Below are 17,630 nucleotides of genomic sequence, written 5' to 3'. Positions count from 1 at the left end.
TTTGTTGAAGTTCTTCAACTTTTATGTCAACTAATTAAACGTATTTATTCCTTCCTAGTATTGTCGTTAATGGTCTACAACGCTTATATCAACTAATTAAATATATCTATTACTTCCTATTATTGCCGTTGATGTTCGGCAACTCTTAAATTGAATTAAATACATTTATTCTTTCCTTTTACTTTTGTTGAAGTTCTGCAACTTTTATTTCAACAAATTAAATAGATTTATTTTTTATAAGAAAGGGAATTTCATTTTATATTAAAATTGTCTCCTCTAAAAATTATCTAACATGGGTTTCATAATACCAGTTTCAATACTCTTGTTTCGCAACGACGAGTAAATCGATATAAACAATTAGAAATAATATATGGTCCATCAACAAGTAGGTATAGAAGACGTTACCGGTCAACAATGGTACATTTTGCATTTTTTTTTTTTTGTAAATATTTTTGAAATTACAACAGAAATGCATTCAATTTTTAGATTTCTTATAATTTAGCATTTGAATCATGCTCTCATGAAGCAAAGCAAATTGACATTTTATTTTCCTACTTTATAATAACGATAACATTGAAATATATTAGAATATTTTTACTATAAACTTTCATTTATTTATCTATCTCATTTTCTAATATATCCGGAAAAAGGGATGTCATATATGCTTACTGAAATATGTCTGATGACAACTAAGTGGGAAACAATTACATGATTCCCTAAGTGATCCGCAGGGCCACTGTAGTTTGGGGGAAGAAAATTGTATTTACCTCCCCCAAATTTGCATCATTTGCATCTATTATACTATCGATAATAAAGAGATTAATATAAACATATTATAACCTGGTCACCATGCCACTGCCACGACTACCATTGGCCGTTTGCTAGTGAACGTCCATAGCGTGAACTGACTTTTATTTTCTTATTTTATAATAAGTCAAACAATAAAATATATTAGAATTTTATTACGATAAATGCTTATTTTTTTTATCTCACCTCCTTTCTAATATATCCGGGGAAAAAATGTTTCATCTATGCTCACTGAAATGCGTCTGATGACGACTAGGGACGTAAAAATTACATTATGCCATGAGTGACCTGCTACGCCACTGCTGTTGGGAGGCGGGAATTATATTTACCTATAGCAAAAAAAAAAAAAAAAAAAAAAAAAAAACGAGGCGGTGGGGGCACCTCGAAATGAGGATGAGATGCTTCCGGTATGGTGGTTGGATCTCGCCACCCTGGAGGATACACAAAAAGGTGGGGGATCTGGCTCCTCCTATCGGTGACGGGACGTACTTCCTTCGGGAAGGGTTGTACCGTGGTCTGTGGTGGTCCTTAGGATTCAACCACAGTTTCCGTCAGTGTTGGTGTTCTGGCGGTCGGGTCGTTCAGTATTATTTATCCGTGTGCCTTCTGGCGGGTCGGAGAATCAGTGATATGACTTACCTCTAGCATCATTTGCCTCTGTAAAACTATCGATAATGGCGAGATTAAAATTAAAAAAAAAATTATATTCTGGTTACCATGCCACTGACACTATCGCTTGCAAGCCATTACTATTGACTGGTGATTTATGAACGCTAACAATCCGAATTGACTTTTATTCTCCTCCTTTGTAATAAACGTAAAAACAATAAAATATATTTGAATTTTTTTTTACTATATATGTTTACTTTTTTATCTCTCCCTTTTCCTAATATATTCAGAAAAAAAAAATGTCATCTATGCTGATTGAAATGCGTCTGATGACGACTAGGGGTTAAAGAACTAACATGCCACTACAATTGGTGAGGATTATATTTACTCCCAGCATAACCCCCGGGGGGCACCTCGAAATGAGGATGAGATGCTTCCAGTATGGTGGTTGGATGTCGCCACTCTGGTGGGTACATAAATAGGTGGGGATCTGGCTCCAACCATCGATGACGGGACGTACTTCTTTCGGGAAGGTTTGTACCGTGGTCGGTGGTGGCCCTTAGGACTCAACCTCAGTTGCTGCTGCGGTGGTACGGTCATTTAGTATTATTTATTCTTGTGTCTTCTGGAGGGTCGAAGAGTCAGTGATATGACTTTACTTCTAGCATCATTTGCATATGTTAAACTATCGATAATGGAGAAATTAAAATAACCACACTATGTTCTGGTCTCCATGCCACTGACGCTATCATTGCCTGACGAGTTGTGAAAGTTAGGAAAATGAAATGACTTTTATTTTCTTACTATAATAACTATAACTATGAAATATAGTAGATTTTCATTACGATAAATGTTTACTTTTTTTTTTTATCTCTCCACTTTTCTAATATATCCGAAAAAATAATTTCATCCATGCTGACTAAAATACTTCTGATGAGCACTAGGTGTGAAAATAGTTACATTATGCCCCAGGTGAATCGCTACGCCACTGCTGGTGGGTGGAGGATTAAATTTACCCCTTGCATCACTCACATTTGTTAAACTATCGATGATGGAGAGATTAAAATAATCATAATATAGTCGCCAAACCACTGCCACTATTGCCTGTAAGCCACTATGACTGTATGAAGACTTGTGAACGGTAGCAAAGCGAACTTACTTTAATTGTCCTGCTTTATAATAGCTGTAAGTTTAACAATAAAATTCATTACAATATATGTATGATAATTTTTTTTATCTGTCCCTTTTTCTAATAAATACAAAAATTAATGCCATCTATGCTTTCTGAATTACCACGGTCAAAAATTACTTCATGGAAGGGGTGAATTGTTACGCCATTGTTGTTGTTGGGGGGGGGGAGAATATGGAAATAATGCTATATTTATCTAAATAATTATTTCAATCAGATTAAACTATTCAAACTATATCCTGATTACCAGGCTACTGCTACTGTCGATTTCCAATCTACTACCATTTTCTGACGACTTTTGAACTGATATTTATTTTCTTATCATAACTGTAATTTTAACTATAAAATGTACTAGAATTTGGTTACGATCATTCTTGTTTTGTCTCTTTCTTTTTCTAATTTATGTCGGGGGCAACTAGGAGAGAAACAAATACATTTAATATCTTTTTTTTAGTCCACTTGGATTGAAATGAAACTCTTTTTTGCGTAAAGTCGGACGAATGTCCGATGAGGGGAACCGGTTCCATGAGGTATTTCTGGCCGCAAGCTTGCGATTGGCGGAATGTTTTTTTGAGTAGGAAAGACGTCTCGTTAATTGGGGAAAGTCACTCTTTCCCCTCACAGCTCGCGCATCTTCATCTGAGTGGCTCTTCGCCGAGGTAAGTCGCTTACTAAATTGTTTCGACTTAAAATCGCGCAAATCGGTCATTAATGAGACTTTGTAATTAGAATATTTTATATTTTTAAAAGTATTTCCAAAAATTCTAATTTTGGCATGAATTATTTATTCATTCCGTTTTTGCTCTGGGCTCTTATACATTTAAATTATTATCTTTTCGTTCTTTTTGGAAATATTTACTACACGATCGAATTTTTTTTGACTGAGTATTACTACTAATGTACCAATGTATTTGCAGAATACAATATGAAATAGTGATAATTGCATTACTGCCTAATTTAATATTCTAATTCCAAAAATTCTAATTAATTTAGATGTGGAGGTGCGATATTTCTGAATCAGGAATATTATTTTAAAGGATTTAATGAAAGTTTACCAATTTTGATAATTATTAATTGCAAATAAAATTCATTCGGCAATCTGAAGAACAACTTTTTCTAAGAGTTTTTATACTTATGCCTTATGAACAAACCAAGGGGAATAGGCCAAAAACGTCCATCTGTCAATAAATAACCCGAAAAAAACTCCAATCAATCTTTTGCTCTGGGTTCTTACACCCTTAAATTATTATTTTTTTAATTCTTTTTGGAAATATTAAGTTCACGACTAATTTTTTTATTTTTTACTGGAAAATTGCTACTATTGCACAAATGTATTTGTGGAATACTGATATTGGTATTGCAGTTTCATTTCATATTCTAATTCCCAAAATTCTAATTAATTTAGATGTGAAGGTGAAAGATTTCTGGATCAGGAATATTATTTTAAGGGATATAATGAAAGTTCACCAATTTTGATAGCGATTAATTACGGATAAAATTCACTCGATGTTGTTAACAACAACTTATTCGCGCAGTTTCTATATTTTACGACTTATTTACAAACCAAGTAAATTACAACTGTCAGTAAATAACCTGCAGCATCGTCAAATAAGGCAGCTATCATTTTTAATTTGATCAGAAAATATTATATTAACAAGAAAAATGCAAAATAAATATATGTTTAATAATTACTAGCTTTATCTTTTGAATTAATTCTTTATTTAAGGGATTTAGTGAAAGTTTACTGATTTTCATAGCTATTAATTACAGACAAAATTCACTCTGTGTTGTTAACAATAACTTTTTCGGGCGGTTTTTATATTTTACGACTTACAAACAGAAAAAAAAAAAAGAAAAGAAGTCAACAACGTCCATTTGTCAGTAAATAACCTGAAACAACGTCAAATAAGGCAGCGATCATTTTATATTTGATCAGAGGATTTTCAGATTTTTATATTAACAAGAAAAATGCAAAATATATTTAGATTTAGAAATTACCAGTTTTAAATTTTGAATGAATTATTTATTTTAGTATTATATTTAAATGGCGATCCTAAACATATGAAAAAATATATTATTGTTAAATATACATGTACCGGTAATTTACAGATGTATGCAAAAATACATCCTGCATTATCCTTAAAATATCATAAATTTAATTATTTTGGAAATACATATACTCCGGTAATTAACAATATGTATGCCCAAACAGATATTACATATTCCTTAATATATCATAAAATTACTCATTTAAAAATATTTATAGTCCAGTAATTAATATATATATGCAAAAACCATCGCTCATTTATAAATTGGAGGTTGTTTTTTATGTATTAATTATAATGAAGGCAAATTTTCATGTTTATGATGGTCCTTTCCCAACAGCACGTGTGACACGTCTCTAACACGTGTGTTGCTTGCATCATCGATGAAAATATTCGGTATGCACGGAAGCCTCTAATTTTCTATTCTTTTTTTTTTTTTTTTTGTATAATAAAAAAGTGTTCTTAAAAGTGAATGTATTGCTATTCAAAAATGAGTTGTTTGAAAAAACCGTTGCATTATATATAAACTTTAATATAATTATTAATTACAAACCTCTTTGATGACTAGCTGTTTCGTAAAAACAATGATTATGTTTAGTTTCAGTTACATCCATTATGCTTTAATTCGTATTTATGAAGTTCTCTACAAATTATTTTTAAGCATAAAACTAAGTATAGACAATAAAATCATGTTGTTTTAAGGGCATTTCATGTCTTATGCTTGCTATGCTAAGTTCTCTACAAATTATTTTTAAGCATAAAACTAAGTATAGACAATAAAATCATGTTGTTTTAAAGGCATTTCATGTCTTATGCTTGCTATGCTAAGTTCTCTACAAATTATTTTTAAGCATAAAACTAAGTATAGACAATAAAATCATGTTGTTTTAAGGGCATTTCATGTCTTATGCTTGCTATGCTAAGTTCTCTACAAATTATTTTTAAGCATAAAACTAAGTATAGACAATAAAATCATGTTGTTTTAAGGGCATTTCATGTCTTATGCTTGCTATGCTAAGTTCTCTACAAATTATTTTTAAGCATAAAACTAAGTATAGACAATAAAATCATGTTGTTTTAAGGGCATTTCATGTCTTATGCTTGCTATGCTAAGTTCTCTACAAATTATTTTTAAGCATAAAACTAAGTATAGACAATAAAATCATGTTGTTTTAAGGGCATTTCATGTCTTATGCTTGCTATGCTCTCTACAAATTATTTTTAAGCATAAAACTAAGTATAGACAATAAAATCATGTTGTTTTAAAGGCATTTCATGTCTTATGCTTGCTATGCTAAGTTCTCTACAAATTATTTTTAAGCATAAAACTAAGTATAGACAATAAAATCATGTTGTTTTAAGGGCATTTCATGTCTTATGCTTGCTATGCTAAGTTCTCTACAAATTATTTTTAAGCATAAAACTAAGTATAGACAATAAAATCATGTTGTTTTAAGGGCATTTCATGTCTTATGCTTGCTATGCTAAGTTCTCTACAAATTATTTTTAAGCATAAAACTAAGTATAGACAATAAAATCATGTTGTTTTAAGGGCATTTCATGTCTTATGCTTGCTATGTAGATGAACCCTCCTAATGAAATCGAGACTTCACCGTGTTATTAATCTATTTTTCATTGCACATTTTCTTTCACTGTATTGTAACTTCATGCTTGTGATTAAACATATGAATTGCTCACGTAATAGAGAAACTTTTCCATTGTTTTCAACAATGGTAAAAAATGTAATGGTGTTAAATTTTTAACAAAACGATTAATAAAGTTGTAATTTTATGGCAACAATGAAATGCATTGCTGAAAATTATGTAAAATATGCTTTAAAAAATTTAAAAATTCATTTAAAAAAGTGTTGAAAGTATGAATATATATAAATTTAAAAAGGTGATACATTCCTTTTAATTTTTAATTATTTCAAATTATAATTAAAATTTCCAAAATCTCGAAACATGCCCAAATGTACCCATATACTCTATTATTAGCTGTAAAAATGGCAAATTCCAACATCTATGCTTTCCTTACTGAATATTAACCTATTTTAAATTGTATATTTTGGAAAAGATTCTCAATCGTATAATTGAATCTATTTTAATTTGTTTTTATTAGCTCACATTAAAGTCTGTATGTTGTGTTCAAATTTTGCGATCAATTTTTAACTAACTTCTCGGTGAGCAAAAAAATTACACTTTAAACAATGCTCTGAACCCATTGACAATGTGTTGTTAACTGTCTTTCTGTTTGCCTGTTTGTTTGTTCGATGCAAATTATACAATCGATTTGAAAACAGTTTAATAATATGCAATTTTCTGATGAGCTAGATAGGCCAAGTAGAAACATAGCTCGGCATTGGATGACAATGCAATATTAACAAGCTTTCTTGTTGATGTTTTTTTCTGTAAAATTTTGTCTTCAGGAGTAACTTATGGGCTGACTAGTTTTTAAAAAAATGTACACTTTCATATACACAAGACTAAAAAACTGAAAATCATAATTAAAATTTAAAAAAATATAAAAAAATAATTAATATACTGCGTTTTTAAAACAGTCTAAAAAACAGAAAATAATTTCGCTGAGACAGTATGGATACCCAAAAAATTTAAGATTGTGAATTCTTAAAATTCACAGTTACAAAGGACAGATATATAATTCACTGGGAACGATATCTTTGAAGATTTGTTATACAGATATTAATCTTCATATAGATATGCAACCTTTGGGTGTCTGAGATACACATTTTATGAAAGGAGAAGGAATGAAGATTTATTTATTTTCTGGTGGAATCCCCCATTTGGGTTATCATCATACGTGTGAAAATAACGGTTTCTGTTTAAATTAATTTTTTTAATACCTCTCCCATTAAAGAGAGCGAAATAAAATGCAGTAAATACCAATAATACCATCACTTCAAGACGTAAAAATTTCGTTAATTATTTACTAACCGAATCGGGTGTATCGATTGAAAATGTTCTATAACTGCTGTGATAAGTATTCCTTAATGACTCACTTATATATTGTGTCATACTTTTAGTGTTTTTATTTATTTACTATTATTTTTTGGGGGGAGGGGGAGGGTTTCTGTTTGTCAGGTCTCAAAATATCAAGAGCGTAACTCATTCCTTCGTTCGTTAGAGAATTTTCTTCGGCACATTCGTCCCCGTCGAAATCATCAACGCTTATCATTTGAACTTTTTCACAAAGATCTCAATTCCTCAAAATTTTACAAGAGCACATATACATTGAAAATATCAGCTGTGCTATAGTGTGGCATTCACTCGTTTTAATTAAAGTTTTATCACTGTTAATAACTTCAGTTTCTCTTTTAAGACTAAAATAAGTCCTCTTTCCTAATCCCTTTTACTATCACAATTCAATCACAGGTGACAGAGGCTTATGACTTTTCAACAGATTTCAAGCTAGATCTGGTAGCTCAATTGACAATTTAAACAGATCTAAATCACTCTAGTCCAGACAAAGGAAAGTGAACCAACCATCTGAAAGATAACTTTGAGATGCTTCCATAAAAGAAGGGCAAAAAATTCCACGAAAATCAATGTTAACGCTGATCAAAAATAAATTATTGGTTAATAATCTACTTCAAATCTGATAACATTCAAGGAGTTTTTGAGTGCATTAGAGCCATCGGTTTGAGGCCCGAGTATTTTGATAACATAGACGGAATGATAACAATAACCAATATTACATTATGTGGCATCCACTGTATTCGAAACAAATCATCGGTCTTATTTTGCCGAATTGTCAATGACATTGTATAAAAAGTACATGATATATGAAATATATTTTCATATTTAAACTTAAAACACCAGGGTTTACAGCGCAAAGCAAGTTTTTATCTTTATCCGTAAATGATATATCAAATTTATAATATGCATAGTAATAAAATATTCATTCTCAAATTCAATGTCTAACACAATTCATGCTGATATTGAATTGGTTTTGTCCACTTTAAACATTTTCTTCTTATTTTTTTAAAATTTCCTCTTCATATGTAAATATTAAAATGAGCAACATTCACAAGATATATCGACCCGTATTAAGTATGAAGAAAAAGTTCATTAAAATAATTTAAAAAATCAATTATATTTCACTTTAAAAATTTAGCTTCTGAAGAATTCTCTTTCTCAGCTTCTACTAATTATAGAGCGCAATCATCTCAATTTAGAGAAGACGGGAAATTATCTATTTATTGCCATTGATGTGAAGACAAGTGAATATAAATCTGATTTTAAATATATTCACTAAATGACCCAGATAGTTTAACTCCTTGCCTGCCGCGGGCGTATATATACGTCTCGCAACTATATACGTATATATATATATAAGTGGCACTGGGAACCGAATCTCGCAAGTTATCCTCGGCTGGTAAAGGGTTAAGAAAGACTAGTTTTTTTTTTCATGTTTTCATGTTTTCATCTGCATTTATCATTTCGTAATTTCTTCGAATTGCGATTAAAAGCTTGAAAAATTTTGCACTTACATTGAAATCACCATACTTAAATCTCTCATGGCCAAATGGCATCCTCAGAGTAATGTTTTTTTTCTCCAATGCTTTTCTGCTTTTAGTTCTGACTGTAGAAGGCTTAACGGGGACCGAAAAAGTATGATCTGGGAACAAGTAAAAAATAAATGAATGATTTAAATTGATTAATCAGCATAGTTAATTTCTCCATAAATTAATCAGCCTGCAATTTCTACTTGTAATGTTGGAGTGTGTGTTTTTCTGCTCTGTAGAATAATAATTTGTCCTAGACAAAATTTAGACAAATATACTTTTTAGGGGGGGGGCTGATAAATGATATCACGATTAGCTTCTGGATTTTGAAAATTTGACAGTCATCTTTGCATCGTTTTGAAGAACACTTTTAAATAATTCCAATAATACCGGACAAAAACTGTAGATTTATATAAGAAATACACACTGAGGAACACTTTACCTAGACGTCATAATAATCTATACTTATATAAAGCTCAATGTGTGTGTGTGTGTATTGGCGCTCAACAGACCATTTGACCTACAGCTACCAACTTTGGTACATGTATACCTTGGAGGTCGGGAATGTGCACCTGGGGTCCCTTTTTTTGAAATGTTAATTATAATTTTAATTATTAATTAAAAACTAACTTTCCCTCCAAAAAAGAATCTTAATTCCCCCACCGCCAAATGAGTAAGGCTTCAGCATTTTTTCCCACGCTAATGATGCTTAGGCTTAACATTTTTCGACCGATTATTTCAAACGATTCTGTTTATTTTCTTAATGTTTGATGCATTTAAAATTAAACATAGGTAACTAATCGATCTTTCATATTCATTCTGAAGTACTTTTGAATTAAAATAAAACAGAATAAAGGAAATTAAAAATTTCTAATCTGCATAGCGTTATCCCAACTGGAGTAGAAAAATTCACGGACTTGCGTCACCATAACTGGCGTTGAAAATTCACGCATGCGCATTCTGTTCTGATTGTTTACAACTATTTTCAACGGAAGCGAACTTGATTTAAATTATTTTTAGGTTAGTTATGTGCTTTTGTAATTAAATTGTATTTATATTAGTTTAAGTTCATCATTTTTTAAGAAATGCTTTTAACCTGTTTTCGACCGATTATTTTAAAAGATTCTGTTTATTTTCTTAGTGTTTGATACATTTAAAATTAAACATTGTTAATTAATTGACCTGCTCATGATGAAATGGAAAAAAATTTTGTCGACAGATTCTTGCGATATTTCATAAATTAAGAAAGATATTAATTAGTGCCCATAAGGTTTAAATGCTCAGTGACTCTGTTTTCAGTAGTCATATTATTAAAAAAATGCTTTGTTTCAGTAAAAAATATTATTATATTAATTGCAGATTAATCATTTACACTTTAATTTAAAGCATAAATTCTACGGGAGCTAGCAGAAAATTAGAGAGATACAGATTACGTTATGACTGAAGGCCTTTATAATATTATGAGTGAATTGAAATTTGAAGTTTTAAAATATTTTAATGAAGAAGCTATTAAAGTAGGAATTACATAAAATATTTAATTATTAAAATGTTAACGAGCATTAAGATTGGCGAACCGGCTGGTCGCCAAAGGCGGCTAGTAACTAATAAGATCTAAAGCTAACAAAATTTTAATAATATCGAACCAAAAATGAATTTTTATATAAGAAACAGCACTAAGGGAGGCTCTGTTTTGGTCTGATATATATAAACAAGTGGGAGTGGTCTCTGTAAAACTTTCTCGCATACTCTCTAATAAACTTGTCATACGAGAGAACGCCTTGCATAGCATTTGCACTGAATTTATTACGTCATTCCTCGGTGTGTTTTTGACGATTAATCCTTAACAAGCCATTAATAGTATACGAAAACCGAATTTATAGTTTAGACACATTTTTCTAAACTAATTTATACGAAGATTTATTTAAGATGCACATGTAGTCATAAAATCCAGCGCCAAATTTCATATATTTAAGTCATTCCGTTTTTGAATTATCGCGTTTGCATGTTTCTGAAAGTACAGACCGACAGACAATCCGATCATTGTTGGATTTGGCTCAAAATTTGACAGGTGTCCACACGATATATTTTAAATCAGTGTACCGAATATCTTATCCATCTAGCTCTCTTTCATTTTGTAGTTATCGTCTTAACTTATGTTTAAATAGTCGGACAGACGAACTTCCCCTGACCAGATTTTACTGACAATTTGAAAGAAATTTGGAAATTTGGTATAAAGATCTTATACCAAATTTCAAACATCTAACTCGAAGGTTTTTGAGTTATCTTTGTCACAGATAGTCAGTGAGATGGTTTAAATTTATTATTAATATTATTATTAAAAGGAGTTTTTCGAACTCAAGAAGTTCTAAAACTTGAAGATTCATGGCACCTCTGAGTTCAATTTTTTTGAAGATACCTTTTCTATATTACATGTGCAATAAAATCATCATAATTAATACAACCTAGAGCTAGCAACAATCCAATAATATTCGACAAACACTGCAGTTTTATATAAGCACGCACCGAGGGACGCTCTGCTTTGGCGTAATATATATATAAAGAATAATTAATAAAATCTAGAACTGGAAAAAATCTAATAATATTGGACAAAAACTGCAGTTTTATATAAGAAACACACACTTAGGGACGATCTACTCCTAGTCATGTGTATAAAAAAATCATTAATAAAATATAGAACTTACAACAATCTAATAAACCAAAAACTGGTTTTATATAAAAAACACGCACCGAGGGACACTCTGCTTTGGAATGATATACATAAATAATAATTAATAAAGGCTAATAATATTAATAATAATTCCAATAAAATTAAACAAACACTGCAGTTTTATACAAGAATATATATAAAAAATAATTAATAAAATCTAAAAGTAACAACAGTCCAATAATATTGGATAAAAGCTGCAGATTTATATAAGAAACACGCACTTAGGGACGCTCTATTTCTCGTAATATATATAAATAATGATTCTAGAACTAACAACAATCTAATAATATTGGACAAAAACTGGTTTTATATAAGAAACACGCACCGAGGGGCGCTCTGCTTTGGAATGATATATATAAATAATAATTAATAAAGGCTAATAATAATAATAATAATTCCAATAAAATTAAACAAAAAAATGCAGTTTTATATAAGAAACACTCACTTAGGGACGCTCTATTTCTCGTGATGTGTATAAATAATCATTAATAAAATATAGAACTAACAACAATCTAATAATATTGAACAAAAACTGGTTTTATATAAGAAACACACATTGAGGGACCGTGTGTGTTGGTGCGATACATATAACTATTAATTAATAAAATCTGGCGCTAACAATAATCGCTAAAACAACAACAAATTGATAAAAGTATATTAATTTTGTTACACGAATTTCTCCTCTTTCCATTACAGCCCAATGTAATCCTTCCCAAACTCGTTCAAAATGTCGCTTTCTAGAAGCCATTTTTACCTAAACAGGCGACATGGAGAAAGATTTCCCACCTGAAGATTATGCAACGACACCTCTTCTGTAACAAGGTCAATTCTATTCTTAACCGCAGGTTAGACCTGCAAACATGTAACTTGTAGGATTAGGGAAGCATTTCCTCATCTGCTTCCTCGTTGTCAGACGCCGAACGAAAAAAAAATGTTCCGGAAATATCGAAATCTGTTACATAGCGCAGGAAATGCTTGTTTTTCTGAGGAAACAAACAATACGCAACTAAAGGATGAATGATTGTTATAAATTTACGGCTAATTCTGCGGCAATTATTCGAAGAGCTTACCGTTAAAACGCGTATTCGTAAATTTCGAGAATTTTGCATGACTCTTTAATTCTTCATTCAATCCGTCATTTTATTCAATACTATTAAAAATAGATAGTTTGTGTTAGTTATTCGGCCACTTATGTTTGATAATTAACTAAAGAAAGCTATAGTATTGTAATTATTGCAAATTTTTATTTGAGAATTAAATATCACATTGTGGACTTCGAACTTCAGTAGAAACTGAATTCAAGTGTGTTTAAGGTAAAGTAAGGTAAGTGAAAACCAATTCACCATCACAAATTTATTCTGTTTTTGAAAGATTTTCATAGTTATAATTTTCTTCGTTTACAATGATCTAATGAAAAAAGTGGTTAAAAATCTTTATTCTTTTAACTGGTCTAACTATTCCAAAAATTAATTAAAAACTAAGCAAAATGTTGGCGTTTTTTCTCAACACTTTTTAAAAATATTTTTCAACCAAAAAAAAAAAAGTCGTCTGTTTAATGGTAAAGAAGGTTTATTTTTTACATAATTGATTGTATACAATTTTAGGAACAACAGTTTTTTATAATTTACAATGATGTTACGTTAATGAAAATCAAATTATTTGATATAATATGAATCTCGCGATATTAAAATGTATTTAAAAAATTACGAGATAATATGTTAGGCTTCCAAGATACAACGAATCATTTTTGATTTAATTTATTTTATAGTTTGTGATATTTTATTTTTCACATGTTTTTGGTAACATTTTTATTTTTTTTCTAAAGATTTTTGTATTATTTAAAGATTTCATTTAATAATTTTGTAAAACCTTTTTACGCAACAGCTACAAATTGTTACCTTTTATTATGCAACAGAAAGCATCTGATTTGTCTCTAATTAGAGATTTTTACTTTCACCAAATTTCCGTCGTTATTATAATTAATTATTTTTCTTTTAAATCCATCGTTTTAGATAAAAAGAAAAAAAACACCTTTTATTCCATCTCATTTACTCATTATTTGAAAATTTTGAAAGAAATATTCTTTAAAATTATATAAAAAAAACATGGTACGTCTGATTCACTGGTTAAAATAAGGTTTTAACTTTTATAAAAAAATTTTTGTAACTAATCGTTTTTTTTAAGAATAAAAATTAATTTGTAAATATGTAGTCACAGGTGTACAATCTCTCATATCTCGTTTAGGGGAAATGGAGTCCCCCCCCTCCTTTACTTTCCTTAAAAAATTAAAAATAGTGATGTGAAAATAGATAGTGCATTTGCCTTAGGTTTGTTAGTGCTTTTCTATTATTTTAGATATTTAGAGCAATTAGAAATTTTAAAAAAAACTACTTTTGTATCGTTATTTATTTATATCGCATGATGCTATAAAAATAATTGATTTCTCCTTTAGAGGTCAGCAAAGAACGTCTCAGATACTCTAGGTTTTGTAATTATATAATTATTTTATTCTGAAATAATTTACTAAATAGTTCTTAAATTTTGATTTTAAATTAGTACATAATTTTCTACGCAAAAAAAAGTCTAGTAAAGAGGGAGTTTTTCGATTTAAATAAAAAATTGTTTAATAAAATAAATTAATAATTGAAATAATTAAATTTCTACCTTAACCTATGCACTGTTTGCTGTTGAAACACCATTTTTACTTTCTCTTATACGCAGTATAGTGATAGTATACTAATCGTCAGAAATTTGAACACGAGATTTTAACAAAGCATGCTTTAAACCTCTCTGTTTTCTGCAAACACATTTTTAGAAAATGTCTTTCTGTCTATCTGTGATAAAGATAACTCGAAAACGTTTTTGATCTACACGACTGCAATTTGGTATGCGGTCTTTATACCAAATTTGCAGATTCCTATCAAATTTTGAGCAAAATCAGATCAAAGGAAGTTTGTCTGTCCAGTTGTTCGAATATAATTTAACAACAAAACTATAAAACGAAGACAACTAGATAGATAAGATTCGGTATACAGATATAGCATCTATAGTGTAGACACCAATTTAATTTTGAGCCAAATCCAAAAAGGGGTTGATCGTCTGCCGGTCTGCAATTTTAGAAACACGTAAATACGGTAATTCAAAAACGGAATAAAAATATATAAAATTTGGTATGGAATTTTGTGTGAGAGCAATCTTGTGCCAAAATTTGATTTCAGTTGGTTTGAGAAAAACATGTTTAAAACACAAATTTGGTTTTTGGATACTACTAAACCCATGCCACAGATTTGATCGCCAGAAAACTCGCCAAGGATGATACGAAAGATTGAACCAAAATGCTAAATTAAAGCCAAAAGTCAAAATTTCGTAACTATTGTAAATTAATGGCATGTAAAGCCTTGACAAGGATGAGAACTTTATGAGAGAGTATATGAAGAAGTTTTTGGGAAGACCAAACAGTTAAAATGTTTCTGTGAATACCAGTCAAGAAAAACCTTAATATCACAAAGAAATAAGTATAATTAAAGCGGTGTAATTGAATGCCTCCGGGATATAAAAGGTTAATTCGTTTTTAGTTATTACATGTGTTTACATACATAAATGTGTGTTAAACAGAAGAGAATCTAATGACTACGGTTTGGGGTAATGTCTTTAAGAAAAAAGTAGGTTACGAAAAACTAAAGTTAATATATGAAGCTATTTGCTGGAACTTCAGAAGTTTATTGAGCATGCTGTAATTAAATTTAGTAAAGTAATTAATTAAAGTAAAGTAATTAAATTTAGTAAAGTAATTAAATTTAGTAAAGTAATTAATTAAAGTAAAGTAATTAAATTTAGTAAAGTAATTAAATTTAGTAAAGTAATTAATTAAAGTAAAGTAATTAAATTTCTGACAGCAAAATTAATTTTATGAAAGCGGATTGGGTCAGTTTCCACAAATAAAAACGTCGCAGTTTAAATTGGAAATTGAGGGATTTTTTTTTTTTTTTCATTTAAGTATTATATCTAAATCAGATTTAGCATTATGAAAATATTTAACTATTCGATTATAAAACAACGTAAAAATATCTGTTTCTTAAAGTTATTTTTAATAGTAAATCGAAAATGCATTGCCTTGAAATAATTTTCAAGTTCATAATCAAAAATCGGTACTCTTAGAAAAAAAGTTCTGGAAAAAAAAACATTCTAAAGTTAGGACATATTACAGTGAATTTAACTTGAAATTTCTAAGAAAATATATTGTATATTACATTATATATAGCCTCTTAAAAATATATTATCGCACAGAAATGAATAAAAATAGATTATCATTTGTTCATTGTTTTTAAATATTGTAGAATTTTTTTAATATGATTGCAATTATTATTTTATCTATATTTTTGTCAAATATTTATTTATATTATCAAAATTTTATGGCAACAGTAAATAAAAGTGTTTGGCATCATTTTGAAAGATTTAAAAGGTGCGGGGGTTTAATATGATAGTGGAAGTTAAAAAAAATATGGCTGTTAAAATAGAATCAGTCAGTCACTGACAACTTATACTGAAAAACGGTTTCAGCAATGCACGTTGTGGTAAGCGAAAATTTGTTGATTATCATGAAGAAGGTATCCTCAACTTATAGATGCTCACACGGTAATTTGATTGACTTTTGTTGCGACAATGCGTTCCGGTTTGATTCCGAGTGTTTTCGTCAACGGCTTCCTTACATGCTCTCCATAACATTGCCATATTCACAACAGAAGCGAAAACCAACTTCTGAAATGCGTTTCTCATTCCTGCAGCTGGAACACCCCACCTCCTTTCTTCCTGGTAGGTCTAAATCTACTAGTTAACTCGACCGCATGATAAATTACTGGTGGTCTACTTAGAGAAACGATCAGAAGGCAAGAAGTAGAGAGTTTGAGGTAACGGAACACTTCAATCAATTATAGGTGAATTTGTTTTGACACATGTCTCCGTCAGTGAAACCGACGACTCAGTGTAGTTTCTAGTTCTGTACCTATTCGCTACAATTCCAGATTTTCACGGCATCTTATTTTAGCTTTCATCTTAACTAATCGATTTCTTACCGGTATATTTGAACCCTCATTACCAGAAAAAACAAACTTTCTCGAAATCAAATTCTTCACATTTTTCGCGAATTCGACCCTCTCCATCCCCATCCCCTGCCAAAATTGAAATTTTTATATCCTATATTCGCCATTTTTTTAAAATGCCAGCACAGTACAGAGGCATCTTCAAAGAGTACAAAACAACAAATATAGTTATTGTTTAGCCTAGTTCCATGAAATATTCAGATGATATTTTTCAGAGATGAATTTATCTTTTTTATCAAATAAATAAACAAATGAGAATACATTTTTTCTTTCTTTTTGAAATACGAAAGATAAAACAGATTTCTCTGTATTAATATGGATGCATTGTGGGAAACATGGACAAAAAAAAGCCTGTTTTTGCAAAAAAATTAAGAATAACAAACTTCTTTTGATTTTTAACGAATATTTAAACAAAGTTAAAAATTTTCAAACTAAATACCTTAACCGAATTTTTACAAAAATAATGATAAACGAATTAGACGATTAACAAATATATATTATTGCTTATATTATAAAAGAATTTCAAAACATTTGTTAAAAGGTGTGAATCCATTCAAAAATTTAAGCATTTAATCTTGGAATTCGATGTGGCGTTTTTATTTTAATAAACTACGAAGGCCAGTAAGGA

The 17,630-nt window shown here is 29.8% G+C and overlaps 1 protein-coding gene across 1 annotated transcript in view; it reads left to right on the top strand.

Annotated features, from left to right (window-relative positions):
- Positions 1–3,123: 3,123 nt before the first annotated feature.
- The window catches only part of LOC129957166 (hemocyte protein-glutamine gamma-glutamyltransferase-like), a 62,443-nt gene continuing 47,936 nt past the window's right edge, over positions 3,124–17,630 (top strand). The window contains exon 1 of the mRNA XM_056069347.1: positions 3,124–3,264. The gene's annotated coding sequence lies outside the window, so the exon portion shown is untranslated. The remainder of the gene's footprint in view (positions 3,265–17,630) is intronic.

The sequence above is a fragment of the Argiope bruennichi genome, chromosome 11 (genome assembly GCF_947563725.1).
Source record: "Argiope bruennichi chromosome 11, qqArgBrue1.1, whole genome shotgun sequence".
NCBI classification, from domain to species: domain Eukaryota; kingdom Metazoa; phylum Arthropoda; class Arachnida; order Araneae; family Araneidae; genus Argiope; species Argiope bruennichi.
Note: the sequence above shows the minus strand (reverse complement) of the source record. Positions and strands in the feature narration are given on the sequence as shown.